This window comes from Haliaeetus leucocephalus, unplaced genomic scaffold, assembly GCF_000737465.1.
Source record: "Haliaeetus leucocephalus isolate CR32 unplaced genomic scaffold, Haliaeetus_leucocephalus-4.0 Scaffold384, whole genome shotgun sequence".
Lineage (NCBI taxonomy): Eukaryota > Metazoa > Chordata > Aves > Accipitriformes > Accipitridae > Haliaeetus > Haliaeetus leucocephalus.
In genome coordinates, this window is record NW_010972820.1 from 6,647,662 (window position 1) to 6,663,299 (window position 15,638).

Genomic DNA, 15,638 nt, shown 5'->3' on the forward strand with positions numbered 1-15,638 from the left:
TGTTGTTTGTGGGGGGGGGGGGGGGAGAAGATTACAGCTGAACAACAGCAAAAGGAGCAAATAAATCTACACTGTCTGATCTTTTCTTGTCTGAGAAGCAGTTAATACAGGTTACATGGTGTCTAAAATACTGCCCAAAACATGTTTTTCTTACCAGGGACCATGCACCCCCTGTACAGATGAAAGGAAGTGCAGCGTGCAGTCTGTTAACAGAAATACTTACAAAAGGTGTAGCATTCTTCTCCCTTTTTCAGTATGTTTGCTTAACACAAAGTTAAAAGTGATTAGTGTTAGGACTGTACCGTAACTGAAAATTTGAAGCTTATCTTAATTTTTCAGTCTTGCATCAACAAGTTAATTTGTCTTAAAATTTTATCTTTTCTTGGGCCTAACCAACCCCAGCAGAGTTCAGGTATGGTATTTGCAGAGTTTTGAGGATAAGCTGCTGAGTAAGCAAAAAATTCTCTTCCTATATTTGAAAAAAAAGTTTGAAAAATCTCTCAGCAGTCTTTGTCATCTTACTGCACTCCCATGTTAGCATGAATCTGATCATTTGAAAGAGAGATACTGGTCTCTGCTGATATTAATTATACTTCTGCTGATCATCCAGTCATTAGCAAATTCTTTCAGCTTAGTCAGCATCTCCACAATGACTCACTGCAAGTAGTGTATTGACTCAGTAGGAAGTGACCTCATCATCCTTGTCAGAGAAGATCTGACAAAAAATCTAGCAGCAAATTTTGTTTTTACCTTTCCTTTTTGTTCTTTCCCCAACCTCACTCCACCATTAGAACTTAGCAATGACTTGGAAACTTTTCTGCTATAGAAAGAAGGTAGATCTGTACCTTTACTCCTGTTTTCTTACATATATTTTTTATTTCACTTACCTAATCATGACAGCAGTTCTGCTGTTCAGACATTTATCGACAGGTGTCAGCAGAACCTCAGTCTTTCACTATCGGGAGCATTGCTGAGGTGTACAAATACATCGAGTTTCAGAGGTATGTGACTGAAAGTGTCTGCCCTGCTGGATTTCTATTTTGGAAGCAGTGACTCAAGAGCCTAAGTCCTGTTGATTTTCAGTGAATCTTTGATTCCTACATTATATTCATCTACTGTACATATTAATTATGAAAATTGTGTATTGTTTATGGATAATTGAAGGTTGCTTGGTTTTTGAGCTGAATGATGAAGTATCTTACGTAACAAAATATGGGTTTATTAGTTACAGAAACTTCTACGTGATGTAGGTCTGGTCGATATTTGAAAGTACAATCAAGGAAAGCAATATTTCATCGTGGTAAACTGCTCTGTGCACTGTGGGACAGGATGGGTGTGTTGAAGTCAGTGGCATGCTGCAGAATCATACTCTAGCTTGCCCTGGGGTTGTGCATTGGTGTGCTTACACTCCTGGTGCTGTGAAGTCAATTAAGCGATGTAGGAATGTCCACATGGGGAGTTAGTATGGAACAGCAATTACAAAGTAGTATTTCAAACTATTTCATCAGGTAGGCAATCTAAACCATGATTATGGTATGATAAATGTATCTAAACTGACATGTGAGTATCAACATGCAGATCATAGTGTAACTACACTCAATTAAAAATAACTTTTCTTTGAAGGATTTTTTTAAGACAGATGAAAGCTAAAGTGGTTTAGGCTCACCTTTTCCTTCTGTAGTGACCTTTGTGAAGAATGAACAAAATTCTAATCCTAGAAGAGGCTGATGACCAAATTTGTTTAATTTACACTTTGTTTTTATTCTTCAATTTTTAACTGATAACAATTGGCCATTAAAAGAAGGATTTGCCAAATACCAGAGATCACATAGGAAAATCTGGGCCCTTGTGTGCCTGGGTAGATAGTCAATACTCACCTTTCACTGAATTTGGTGTGTTTGGGTCTTTTAATAAGTTATCAGGGAGACCTCCAGTGTTTGCAAGGTTAGGTACTGTCTACTTACGCACCAGATCTCTGTGTATTCCTGACACCTAGATTACACTTCCTTCAGCATTTCTGAAAATGTATCTTAATCTTATACAGTTCAGCTGAGATTCCATGGCTTGTGTATTTTGCTGTTCTTCTTAAGAAGTCTCTTGCAGAAAAGTTAAAAGGGTTTGAACTTTCTTTGTTACACGGTATTTAACAGGGGAGAAGGGTGTGACATAAAGCCCAACACAGTCAATGGAAGTTTTTCTATCTACTTTTTTCCCCTCCTATTTCACTGATCTTTGAATCAACCCTTCCTCCATCTCCTCCCACCAAACATCATTCTGGAAAAAGAACTATCTTTATAAGCATCATTTTCTGTCTAATGAAATGATATTAATTCTTTTGTGTGGAAGATAGCAAATCTCTATTAATAAAATGGAAAGAGAAGTGCTTATTTTTATGTGTTTGCTTTTGCCTTTCTGAACTATTCTTTTTGTTGTTGTTGTACACTGCAAAAATACTTTATAATCTAATTCCTCTCTTCAGGCATCAAAACCAACTAAGATAACCTTTATATTGAAAAGGATGACAGTGTAAATAATTCTTACATGGCAGTATCTGAAAATGGAGATAAGTATGAACTGGAAGGAGGCTTTTTATTCTTTTCAGTTCTGAAAATGTAAGGATAATCATTTTCTTGCTTTGGATGAAATCTTCTCCCTATTGAAGTCAAAGGAAGTTTTGTCACTGATTTCAAGAGGGTAGGAATGTCACCCCTAATCTTGGCAGTGAGCAAAACAGAAGGCAGCTTCCTGTTAACAGCTTATGACTTGTTGACAGAATTTGAAATACACTAAACATAGGGAAACTGATATATTTTTCTTGGAAAGGAAACCAGTTTTAACTCCTTTTAAAAGACTCCACATCTAGAAATATCTTCTTCTGTAGTCATCATCTACCCATGTTTAATACATTGCAAATACATGTGTTCCAATGGCTTAGAAATAGAGCTTTCTGTTGTGCCTCAGAAAACATTTGGTTTCGGTTATAACACTACAGAAACTATAGATCCCTGCAGAAAAAATAAACTTTAGAGTCAGAGCACCAGAAATGTGATTCCAAGCAAGACTTGCACATGCCTTTGAGAAAAACCTCTCTATACATGGGAAAAAGAAAGAAAGAAAACTATATGCAATTCAGTGACCACCGAATCTGAAATTCAAACTACATTGGACAACGTGCCAGGTTTTCACACACAGCAGTGCTCTAGCTACCCTGTATAACAATTCATTTAAAATATTGCCATTACAATTCCACAATGGAGACAAAAATAAGAAGAAAGAAAAAATTTGAATTCCAGAAATGCCTTTTAAGAAAGGTGCCGGATTTTGGTAGACACTAAATAATTGTATTTTATTTTTAACCTTCAGGGCTAACTTTAGCCTCTCCTCTAAAGGAGTATGAGTTAAACCTAGTCCTGTAACTGAATAACGCATTCCCAACATTTGTGTAGCTGAATGTGAAATCTCTATATTTCTAGTACTGCAGCATCTGTGCAAATTCAGATGTGGACCTGGGCTTTGCTGTGCCCTTTTCCACACACGCCCAAGTGGTAGAGATGCTCGATGCATTTATGATCTAATGTTTAAGATCAAAGTAAAAAATGCAAAACAACCGGTTGCTACATTTGGGGACGTGGAGGAAAATAATACAACGTTATTGGTAATTGTGCATGTAACACTTGCAGTGTGCCAGCAACCTGTTTTTTGCATACAGTGTGAAAAAGGAAAGCTCCTGGGGAAATTTTGAAGGTGCATAATGGCAGGGTGCTGTATATTTTTACAGAGAGCTCCTCCCAGGCTGGCAGGGCAGCGTAAGAAGAGGACGTTACTGGTGTGGCATTGAGAGCTGGTGCCATGGGTTGTCAGAGATGGCAGCGGGGCTCCAATATGCACGAAGGAGGATGATGTTGTGACGGATGACGGGGGAGCTGGTGGGAGGGTGGGAGGAGAGCTTAGAAGACAGATTAAGAGCTCTGGTGAGACACACTGAGCTTGAGCCGATGGCGAGACATTCAGAGAGAAGCAGCTGAGCTTTGGGCTTGGACCAGAGGGAGCATATGGGTGGATTTGAGTCACCAGCGCAAGCAGTTGGGCTTGCGTTTACAGATGAGCTTCTCCGGAGAGGAGGTGCCCGCTCCAGAGGGAGGAGGGAAGGCGACCAAGGGCAGAGCCCTTTGGAGCCCACAGAAAGCTAGAGAAAAACGAGGGCATGTTATTCTCCTGTTCCAGCATGGGATTTGTTGTTAATAAAAGCTTTTAATAACTAATTTAAATCCTACTACCAAAACTTTTAAAGACACGGATTCCAATGTAGCGTGGAGCTGGTACAGAAGTCCTATGTGGCTTACTGGGTAAATAGTCACTTTTGGAGATGAAGTTTAAGTTTTTCAAGTTACAAAGATATTACTGAAAATGAATGCCTTTTATGTATTTTGTTATTTCCTTCTCCCGAAGGAGTGTACAGGAATTTCAAAGGAACAGAAATTTCAAAGATCCAATACATATTAGAACAAGTTTAACATTTTTCTTCACCTGAAAATTTTAATGAAATTTTTGGAAGCTTTTTAAAAAAAATAAATAATTCTATTCATAGGGTTTTGAATGCTGACAGAAAATGGGGGGAAGGAGAAATTGAGACAGAATTCATGAATATAAATTCCTCTTCTTAACATTTTTATTAGATGTTCTGCCTTTGCCTTCAGTCTAGGTGGAGGAGGCATCCTTTTCACTGACTGGAACAGGTTCCTGATCATGGCCAGGAAACACGGGGCAAGTCAGAGAAATTGCAGAAACAAGTATGACACATTTGGGTGGAAGAAAACTCCACAAAAATATCCTCATGAACTTTCCTCTAATCCATTGAATCTAATTAATCTAATTAATTTTTGCCTCTTGGCAGGAGTCCTATTCTAAATCCTGTGCATGCCTGAGAGTCATCAAAAGACAGAGGACAAGTCCAAGGTAGAACCAGGTGTCTGCCCTGTAACTTTATAGACCTACTATTCCAAAGCACTGCTAAAATTACCCAGGTCAGAAGGACCCTTTATACATCTTGGGAAAAAAAATTAAATCGGCTTTTGTGCTAAATAACAGCAACATGTCTTGCTTCCCCTTGCCCTGTTCCTCTCATATGTATGTATTATTTAATTATCTATGGTTAACTATTCTAGAGAAAATAAAGGAAGGAGAGAAAAGCAAGAATTAAAGACTGGGAGACCACATCTTCTTCTGCAAGAAGGGTCTTGCTTGCCTGGTAGACTTTCTTTGATCTCTAATTATGTTAGATGTTAGTGTTGTAGTAGGCTTTTTTGGATCCCTAATTATGTTACATGTTACGTTGTTGATGTTAGTGCTGTAAATAACCCCTCTCTGAATTCACTAATTAAATCTTTTAATATTATTCATTCCCTTCTACCAAAACTTAACTTCAGTAATTAAAAATATGATGGTAATTTATTCTGGCTGTATGACTATTTTGTTCAGATATTTATTTAAATAATTGTATTTTATTACAACCTCACAAAAATTCATCCTCATCATTTAATTAGAGATGTATGTGAAAAGCCAAGAGGTATTTGGAGTTAGGCTGTGTTTGTTCACTTTATTTATGCCCTTACTCTTGCGAACTTCAGGGTATTTACAAAGGTATAAAGGGTAATAGTTGTTACCACACCAAGTAAAACTTGCAAAATATCTCCATTTGCTTCATGATAAGCACGTTATCTAAATCTTGTAAGCACTAAAGAGATCAGAGAAAGAAATGTACCTTTCTCTTGTGTAATGCTACCTGGATTTTCTTTTTGTCTTGTAGGAGACTGGCATGTTGCTGTAAACCAGCCTTCTTAATCACTTGTGGACCCACTGCCCTTAACTGATACCAGCACTGCGCTCGCTATCGTACAGACACAACTGCAAGGACATGGAAATAGACACATTTCTACACAGCTCTTAGGATTTCTCTTTTACCAGAGCTAACTGAAGTTTGCTGCCTACATAAGGTCTTTGCTCGTGCTGGCAGGCCACAATTCGAGCTGGTAGGTTTCAGCCAAAGACACATCAGGGTATCAGGTAATTAGTGGGAATAACAGACTTGCTCCAAGGCTCAACCCTTTGGAAAAAGCACAGTAAATTTAGTAACCGTGCTCCTACACCTACTAAAAAAACTCAACTGGCCTTCTAGCTTCAGGATAATAAATCTAACAACCTCATTTCCTGGAGGGTGCTGAAAATAAATGAAGCCAGCCCCTCTCATTCCAGTGGAAAAGTTGGCAATCAGTCTTCTCCAAGGGAAACCAAACAGAACTAGTCCCTTGGTCCCAAACAGAGGACAGCCCTCCCTTTTCTCCTTGCAGAAGAGCACAGAGCTGAAACCGTGGTTGACTGAGTTAAAATAACCCTTTTTTCTTCCCTGGAGGGTGCCTGATATGCAAGAAAGACACTGTGCCAACCACCAGGCTGGAACAGGCGTTTTGCCTGCTGAGCCATCCACTTCCTCCAGCCCACCACAGCTGGGGGAGGTTGAGCACCCATGATTTACTCCTGCTAACTTCTCCTTTTCAGGAGGATTTGCTCACCAGCGGGGAGAGGGACTCAGTGATCACAGGGAGCGCTACACCTGAGCCTGACACTTCACAGGTCACATAAAAAGAGATTTATCCATGTCTTCCCCATTGGCCATCCAACCACTCCACTCCTCCTCATAATCCGTCCCTGAATGGGCAAGATCAGCTTTGGAAGGACAGCGAGGAAATGATGAGCAGAGCCTTTATCCCCCAGCTCCCTGGGAGTCTGCCTTAGAAACCACCCAACCAGCCCATGGCTCTCAGACTGCACTAGTCAGGCAGGTCTCCTGAGGTACCTCAAGGTTCTGTCACTCCACCAGGCCTTCACCTTTCCTCACGCACATCTGAAGGACATCTTCACCATATGTGAGCAGAAATCTCATGACACCTTATGCTGTGTTAGAGTAAACTACTTGAAGATCCTTCTCCAGTGACTCAGGGAGAACCCCACCTGGTCTAGGAAAACAGGGAATTCTGGATTGGCATCACTGGAGGACCATCAGCAGGTCTGTGGTCCAGCCTGCACCTACAAAGCAGGTGACGAGTAGCTAGCAGGAGTGAACACAGAACCAAGTTTGCAGCCCATATACCTAAGCCCTTCTGCCAACATCCAAGCTAACTCTGCAATGGAGACATCTTGCATTGTTTTACTAGTAATCTTGCAGAATCCCCTACCACCTGACATGCACGCACTGAAAGCCCATTTACCAGTACATACTCTGCTGTCCAGTATGGTAAAAAATGCCCAGTCCCGTGAACTCAGGTCCCCTCCTCCCTTTCCCCTGCCCTTGCATACCTGCACACTCAGCGCTTCCCTCACATACAGCATGAAGATCTTCCTCTAGGTTTGCTTTGCTTGCTTATCATAGTCTCAAGAGTTAGTACTATGCAAAGTTAAAATCTGTTGAGCACAAGGGCATTTGACCCTGACCACAACCTGCTGTTCCTTTAACAAACAATTAAGACATTCCATGTGTGACTAAATTTGAAAGCAAACCCAAGAATTAATCTGCTTGTTTTAAATAGGGATATAAATAAGAACCAGCCCAGCCGTTGCCCAAGAGATAAGCCAAAACTTTGAGGTTCAATAAAAGTTCAGTCACTTCCGTAGTTTCTTAGGCAGGATTTGTTGGGTCTTTATTTAGGGAATAGGGTCTTAATTTAGGGAAAAGATCTTTATTTAGGGTTTTTAGGGAACACAGTGTCCCTCTGAAGCTTGGAGTATGTGTCTCATTTCTGTTTGAGTAACAGTTTCCTCTGGGTATGGGTGATACTAAAGGAAAATAGCATAGCCAAATCCATTCTTGCCTGGCAGAAATAATATTTCTGTGGTACTTCTAGTTCTAGTGTGCAGTAGCAACAAATAAAGTAATTATAAAGGTATCTGAATAACTCTGCACTACATGTGTCTATCCCATGGTTTGTGAGGAGAAGAGTATGCAGTAAAAAAATCTCAGCATTTAAATCAGGCTTGGCATAGAGGCTTGGCTGGTATAATACAGCTTAGCTTTTAAAAAAAGATATTAACAAAAAAACAATACCAAATTTTAAAGTTAGTGGCACCTTGCTTGATCAATTTTGTTAAAATGGTAAGGATCTTATATAAGATGGTGTATTAGATCCTTGAATAAGCTAAGTAAAATACATCTTCTAGATGTTCATATATTTCTGTGTTACAGTTTTGGATCATATAATTTAGGAAAACATAAAATAGTTTCAATGCTCTATCTAGATAAAAGTGCTATAATAAAACTGTATTTAGCAGAAGTATTAAAGTAGCTTTTTAGCATGAAAAGTTTCTGTGTGGCAGAAAAATAGATGGAAGGAGAATTTTTGTTCAGCTTAATAGTGTGAAGTTAACAAAATCAGTGATAAAGTTATGAGATCATGGAAAGTGACTATACCCACACATTTTTTGAGGTGATATGGAGTGCAGAGAGTTGATTTTTCAGGGCTTGTAAATTGAAGATTATATATTAACCACTAACCTAACTGATAACCCTATGGACAGAGTCCGTTTTTCTATGTAATATGGCCTCACTTGTCCCATGCATAATGTTTTATGAGAGCTCTAAAATTTATGCTCACAGTGTTTTCTTGCAAATTATTTTCCATGTAGGTCAATAGAGCCTTTCCTAAAGGATTCTGCAAAATATCTGAGGATTTTCATGCAGATAAATGAAACCTTACACGAAAACTGCTTTAAAGAGTTTTACTTCAAAATATCAAAGTGATCAAGTATTCCTATTACCATTGCAAAATGAATTTGGAAGATCACTGCTATTTGCCTAAAAATTGCACATTGCAGCCTATCACTGCAATGTAAAGCTTAAATACTTCAAGGCATTTAAGTACCTAAAAAGTAACATGATTTCAGAGAGACAGGGTACATGAGCATCTTTGAAATCTTAGTGCCCTCTATGTAAAATCAAGAGCAGCAGCAAGGTCAAGGGGATTTCATGATCATGATCATTCTCCTTTTTGAGAGACACTTTCTCAGAGTAGCACAGAAATTGTTAATTTCTCTGAAGTTGCTAGTTTAATATTCTATTTTATTAGAAGAAGGTGGTAAGCACATTGTTATAGCAATTCTTACAATGTTAAGATTGTTTTTAAAAGAAGGAATCTTTCATGAAACATTTTAAAGAGATGTTTCATGGCAGTATCAGGAGTGCCCAATGAAAGTCAGAAGATCCATTTGTTCTGAAACACAAGAAAAAATACAAGCATACAATGGTATAATTTTCTTTCAAGTTAAAATCCTTAGTGTCTCATGTTACAAGTGAACTAAAATCACGTAGCCATTATAATAAGTTATTGCTCAAATGCAACATAGCAGCATCAATATCGAATTCTATTGCCCTGTAAACCCTTTGTGATAGTTTTTTGCAACCTTATGTAAATCAAGTGAACAAATACTATTAATTAACAAGTGTATGCTTTTATTCCTGCATTTGTAGCACTAATGAAACAGTAATTTTCAACTTCATTTTTTATGTCTCTGTTCACAGACATGTTATGAAAGTGTTTCAAACACCATGATATCGAGATCTTCTATTATTGGTAAAAAAGAATGATAGGTCTTTTGTTGAAATCAAAAGGATTCAAAGCACTTCAATGATTGTATTTGCAAGACAAACGTACTGAATCTTTTGACTCAGCCATTTGTTCTCACTTCACCATCCTAATTAATTTTCATTACATGGCATATTTTATTAACTATACATTTTATGTTTATATGTGCCTACTGTTTCAAATCTATCTAATAATTAATACTGTGACATTTCAGCAGTATTTTCAAAATAAATCAATGCCATGACTCTGATTGCTTCCCCCCCAAATTTGTTTTTCCAAGAAATTTCAAATTGACAGCTTTTCCACAATGAAAACCAAATGTCAAAATGGAAAAATATTTGCCCTAAAAAAGTGTTATTTTATAACTAGCAACAGTAATTTTCCTTTAAAGTAATTTTAAAAATGCATTTCTTCCCTGTAAGATGTAAGAAATATGTTACGTTTTCACTCAACTGAGGCAACAGTTGCCTTTTTGAAAGGCTTCAAAACCAAAACCTTTAGAATGTTTTAATTAACTTCAGAGAAGTCATATCTTTTCGATTTCCTGAAAAGTCACTTAAAAAAGCAGATAATACCTTCGTTTGATTTTTGCCTGTTTTGAGGAGGTTCATAAAGATCAGAAAGTTTAAAGGTCAACGAGATGATCTGACCCTTAGTAAGTGAACCCCTAATTATTCCAAACGACTGAGGCACTGGGGATCTGGGATCTTCATTATCTCTGAAACACGGTGTTTCCACTGAGCTCTGTTGAGAGATCCCTTTCCTCAATCAGCTCTTTGCCTGCCCAGCAATTCTATACTTTACATTCTTGTTTTACAGATAACGCAAAATCTGTCAAATGAAATATAAACTTGATATTTGTTATCATATTCTTTTACTACAAATGACACAGTGCACATTATACAACTTTAAAAGAGCACTAGAAACTATTATATTCCCCTTCCAAAAAATGAGGCTGGCTGAAGCCCTTAGACACTGGCAATGTCTTTTCAAAATCTTCAGAAGCTTGATGCAAAGCCAACTCAAGCTAACGAGACATTTTCCACTGACTTAAAAATGTGTTTCCTCAGACTGCAATACATGATGCATGTTACAAAGAAATAGGTGCATTTTACTTTCAGGCTTTTTAGGGAGTTGTGGTGTGGTTTGGTTTTTTTTAAACAAGCAGTTTAAAGGCTAACTCCAAAGTCCACTGGAAGGCTGGATTCAGAAGGCTGAATCAAGCTGAAAATTCTGTTCTGTGGGTATTAAATATTTCACCAAGGTAAAATTAAGCTCATAAATCCTCCCATCACTTACCCAGCTGACTAATTTCTTCCTCATCCTGCCTTGCCCCTTTATTGAATATAAGCTGAGTGGTGCCCATGGTTGCAAAGACAGATGCTTGTACTGAGATGTGTTCTTTATAGTTAGGTTTAAAGGACTGTGATCTGTGCTCCTAAGCTGTAATGATTAATGTTACAGTAATGCAAAGGTTTCAGGCTCTAGAACCCCTTTTCTTTGGGTCTTATCTGGACAAAATATTTCTGGCCCAGATTCTGAAAGATGCCCGTTATTTTAAGAGATGTTATGAACACACATGAACCCAGTTAAAAATGAGTAAGAACTGAGGAATTCATTCAGTAAAAATAGTGACTGACCAAGAGGGAGCTCCAGTCAGGAGCTCTGCTTGAGGTAAATGTGACATTATTCTACTTCTGTACTGCTGTACACCTCAGTGAAAGGGCTTAGCCTTACTGTAAAGAAACAGCCAGGTTTTTGTCTTTCACCTATTTTCATTGCAGGTTCCTCTCTTTTATTTGTATGGCTGCACTGTCTGCTGTGTGCTGATGTCCCCACAGGACCCTTTGTTTCCTACCTTTGAAAACATTCAAAACAAACAAGACCCTTTCTCTTCCCATAGACAGTACAAGTAATATTAATGGTTATCTACCTGTGATAAGCAGGGAAGTATCATTTTACACGACTTGAAAGGGTCATCCATATTGTCAAGCGCAATTAACTTGTCTTACTCTCACAAAACGGGCTGGGAGAGGTAACTAAGAGGCCATACTTCTTCACATACCTCAGAAAACAGTTCCGGGACAAGGGGAGGCCAAAAGATACAAAAAGGTTCCAAATAACAAGCACAACAGGCTTTTTATTGAGATCACAAGAAGCTGTGCTGCACTTTCTTGATGCGATACCTTCTGCGGTGCCTGTGTGTGTATTGACTGGAGATGATCAGTTGCATACAAGTTTGAACAGCTCTAGCTGCAAGATTTAACTTGCTATTTATCCCACTTTTAAAGAAATCAAGCTTTGTAAAAAATTTCTAGAAAACAGTGAAAGTTGTTTTGAGGATATATCCAGACTACAATAAAATGTGTGCTGGGATCTCATAGAACTTGCACCATTTTTCTATTTTTTTTTTTTTTTTTTGAAGCCTACCTAGATCAGAAGAGCAAGCTAAGAATGAACAGTAACTCCAGTTCTCTGAAGGAGGCTTTCACACTCTACATACTAGCTCTTCTTCAGTTCTCAAAACTAGTAAGTTTAACAAGGATTTTGCTTTGAGGAGAGAATGTCCAGGTAACACATTGTGTAAAGAATGATGTTTGTAATTTAGCATGTAAGCATGTCCCCTCTGAGTCAGCACTGAATCAGTGTCCCAGCTGATGTTTAGGGTAGTGCTATACTGTTGAAGATGCCATCATTCAGATGAAATGATGTTGATCACTTGGGCTGTGGAGAATTGCACAGCACTTGTCACAATAACAGAGCTATTAAATGTGTGACATGACCAAATGCCATATCAAAGTATTGCTCTAGCCACATACATCATTCCTGCAATTAAATGAAATACATTTCACTTCCTGTCTTAAATAACTGGGTAGTATTGCTGCCAACAAGGTGCTGAGTGTCAACAGAAGAATGACTGACTGTCAATAATACCTCACTCTATCCTTTAGAGTTTTTTTCTAAAATGCTTTAGGATCCTTTGGGAGAAAGCATCCTGGTTACTATAAATTTTTTGCTATTAATAACATGGCAAGTTTGAACACGCTGTTTTCTTTTTGTGACTAATGTGAATATCTTTACAATGCCAATAATTTTGTGTCTTTTTTCCACTTTAATATACATATATAGGGAGAGATGGCCAGAATAAAGTTAATCTTTCTTACTCAGATAAAATTTAAAACAGAAAAATAACTGATAAATGCCTATTTTTCCATATTTTTACAAAAAAGAGTATAAAATCTGAAGACTTATTTTCTTCAATAGAAAAAAAGGTTTTGAAAGGGAAGAGAAAGTCTTCCCACATAATTTCTGCCCCTTTTAAATTATTTCCTGGTGATGGTATTTTCCCTTTGATAAGAAAAGGAAAGTTGGAAATGCTTCAGACTTCCATTTGATTTCTTTCACAATGGTTAAAGATAAACTGGTGTCTTTGGGTGAAGAAATCAGAATGTCCTTTCCTCCTGCTATCCTGCGGTGTCAAATTTTTGCCAGCTCTAGGCTGAGCGAACGCAGCTTTCTTGAATAATCGGGAGGTTCACAGGGGTTTAAAATAGGAAGCTGTGGAAAGCGAGTATTGTCCATAAGTGAGAGAGGAGTGGCGGCGAGGGGGGGTCTCGGAATACCGCTGAAGACGGACCAGCCCTGTCGCTGATGGCTGCTGTAACATGAAGCTCATGAAAGGTCAGCGGCCGCGCTCTGTAGTCTGCTCTCTACCTATCTGTGCCATCTCTTGAAATAACAGCGACTTCCAGGACTCCTTCACCTTCTTCCCTCTCTGGCCCCGGCATCCCCTCCCTCCCCAGTCCTTCTCTGGCACACATCCTTCAGCGCCACTCTCTTTTCTTCCTTGAGCTTTTCCTGTTGTCATCACAAAGACCTCTATGTCCTTTATTGTACTGTGTCCCCTCCTTGCCTGGCTCAAAGGCTATCTCTGGCTCCGGAGATAAAGTCTCTGCTAAGAAAAGGATGGAGATTTAATTTAGAAAAAAAAAACATAAAGGGTTAAGAAAAAGAAACATGCTGGTGCCCTGTCTGGGGGACAAGTCCACTGCTGCTGTAACTTAGTCAGATAGGTAATTTCAAAATTTGCCTTTAATCAGCTACTTTCTCATTATCGTACCCAAACTTTGTGAATTTCCTGAACAATCTATTTATGACCTGTTCCCTTGAAACTTGGAAGCAGTTCATTTGAGAGAAGCTTCCATATTACTCTGCCAAGAGAATTACCAAAATAGACCTGTGGCATTGTTATTTTTGAGGATTTGTGACCCTTCATTTGTTTGTTTGTTTTAGAGGGATTTTTTTGTTTGAAGCCATTTTGTCTTGGTGACAATGAAAGTTGAAAGGGGTGCTTTAAGTAATAAAAAGTAGCTGTTTATGTTTGCAGTGCAAATTATTTCAGAAAGACCTGCGTAGCTGATAGAATGAGAGTTCACGTTGCTGCTATAACATGCTATTATGTGGTATATCAGGTGCTAAAAAATATGTACTGTACTACGAAACTTCACTAACCTCAAACTGGAACTTAGGGTAGAAAAGCAATTTGCTATGTGCTTTTAGGACATAAAGTCCTGCTCAAATTCCCTTCCAAAATGTGGAAACTGCCCCGGCTGCAAGCTCTGCCTGGGGCTGCGGGGCCATGCGCAGGCTCCTTTTCCCCACGGTTTTTCACACAGCTGTGCCAGCAATAGGGTTTTTGCTGCTGGGAGTGTTTGCCACTAGCAGGGCCTCCTGGACACCTACTCAGGTGGGACACCAGCCTGGTAACTGGCAGGTGAGGGGGAGACAGGCTTTGCTGTTCACAGACACCAGTCCTGTGCAAATTAAACGGCTGTCTGCAGAGATATACGTGCGTTGGGGTAAGAACCTGAGTTCCTTGTCTCCACCGCGCTTGTAGCAGCGAGAGTGCCATGTGCACTGTCACACCACCACACTGATGTTGTTGAGGTGTAATAACAACCTCTTCTCTCCCTTGCTTTGCTAAATCATTTTGCTGCAATACAGCAAAAACGTGGGGAAAAATTGGCAGCATCCAAATCATGTGCCTACCCAAAGAATATTTCACATTTGAAAAAAAGCAAGCAAGCAAACCAGATGAAGATTATTAACGTAATAGAAATATGATGAGCAATGCACAGAATTTTACAGACTTTGTCATCAACTGTTCCCTAGTGCCCGCTGAAATATTTAACCAGGGTCTCAAAGGAAATTCAGTTATGATTAGTTTAAATAAAGAAGACAGTAGAGCCTATTTAAAAGGAAGGTATTTGTAGTAACATAGCTGGAAAAAGTTTCTGGGACTGACAGATTATTTCTAAAAACTTCCGTGCAATTTGCCACAATGCTGTTCATGGATCCAAAAGGACATGTAAGCTTGTACAGACAGATGAAACACAATAAACTCTCAAAAATCTATGCTGAAGCTGCATTACAATTTAGGAGCATCCTTATATCCACTCTACTGAAGATACCAAATCTTATCCAAGTGTCTTCCTCAACGCTGAGTACCTGCAGCCTACTTCAGGACTGAGCATTTAAGGAGTGCTCTGAACGTATATTAGCACCTTTGTAATAAATACTGTACATATACAAGCTGCCTTCTCAAACAGCATGGTGCCTATTAATCAGCAGTTCATTTGCATTGCTTGTTCTTTAATTTACTTTTGAAGCTCCTAACACCCACAGCAAATCTCAGCTCAAGACTTTCAGACATGGTTTGTCCTTCCTGACTTGTAAAAGAAAGTTTCACTGAGGGACCTCTGAACTGAAATTGCCAATATTTCACTCAGAGAACAAGTATTCCTTGCCCTTAATAAACGCATAGACATCTGACTATACCATAGTCAAATACCATTAGATACACACGCCACTTGTAAATCTGGAGGAGTTATATGCCATTTACAAACTCATCTACTTGAAAGTAATATTTTAGATCCAGAAAAACCTACTTTTCCAAATGGTAATTTGATAAAATTATGGATTATTCCATAATTCCAGTAAATAGGT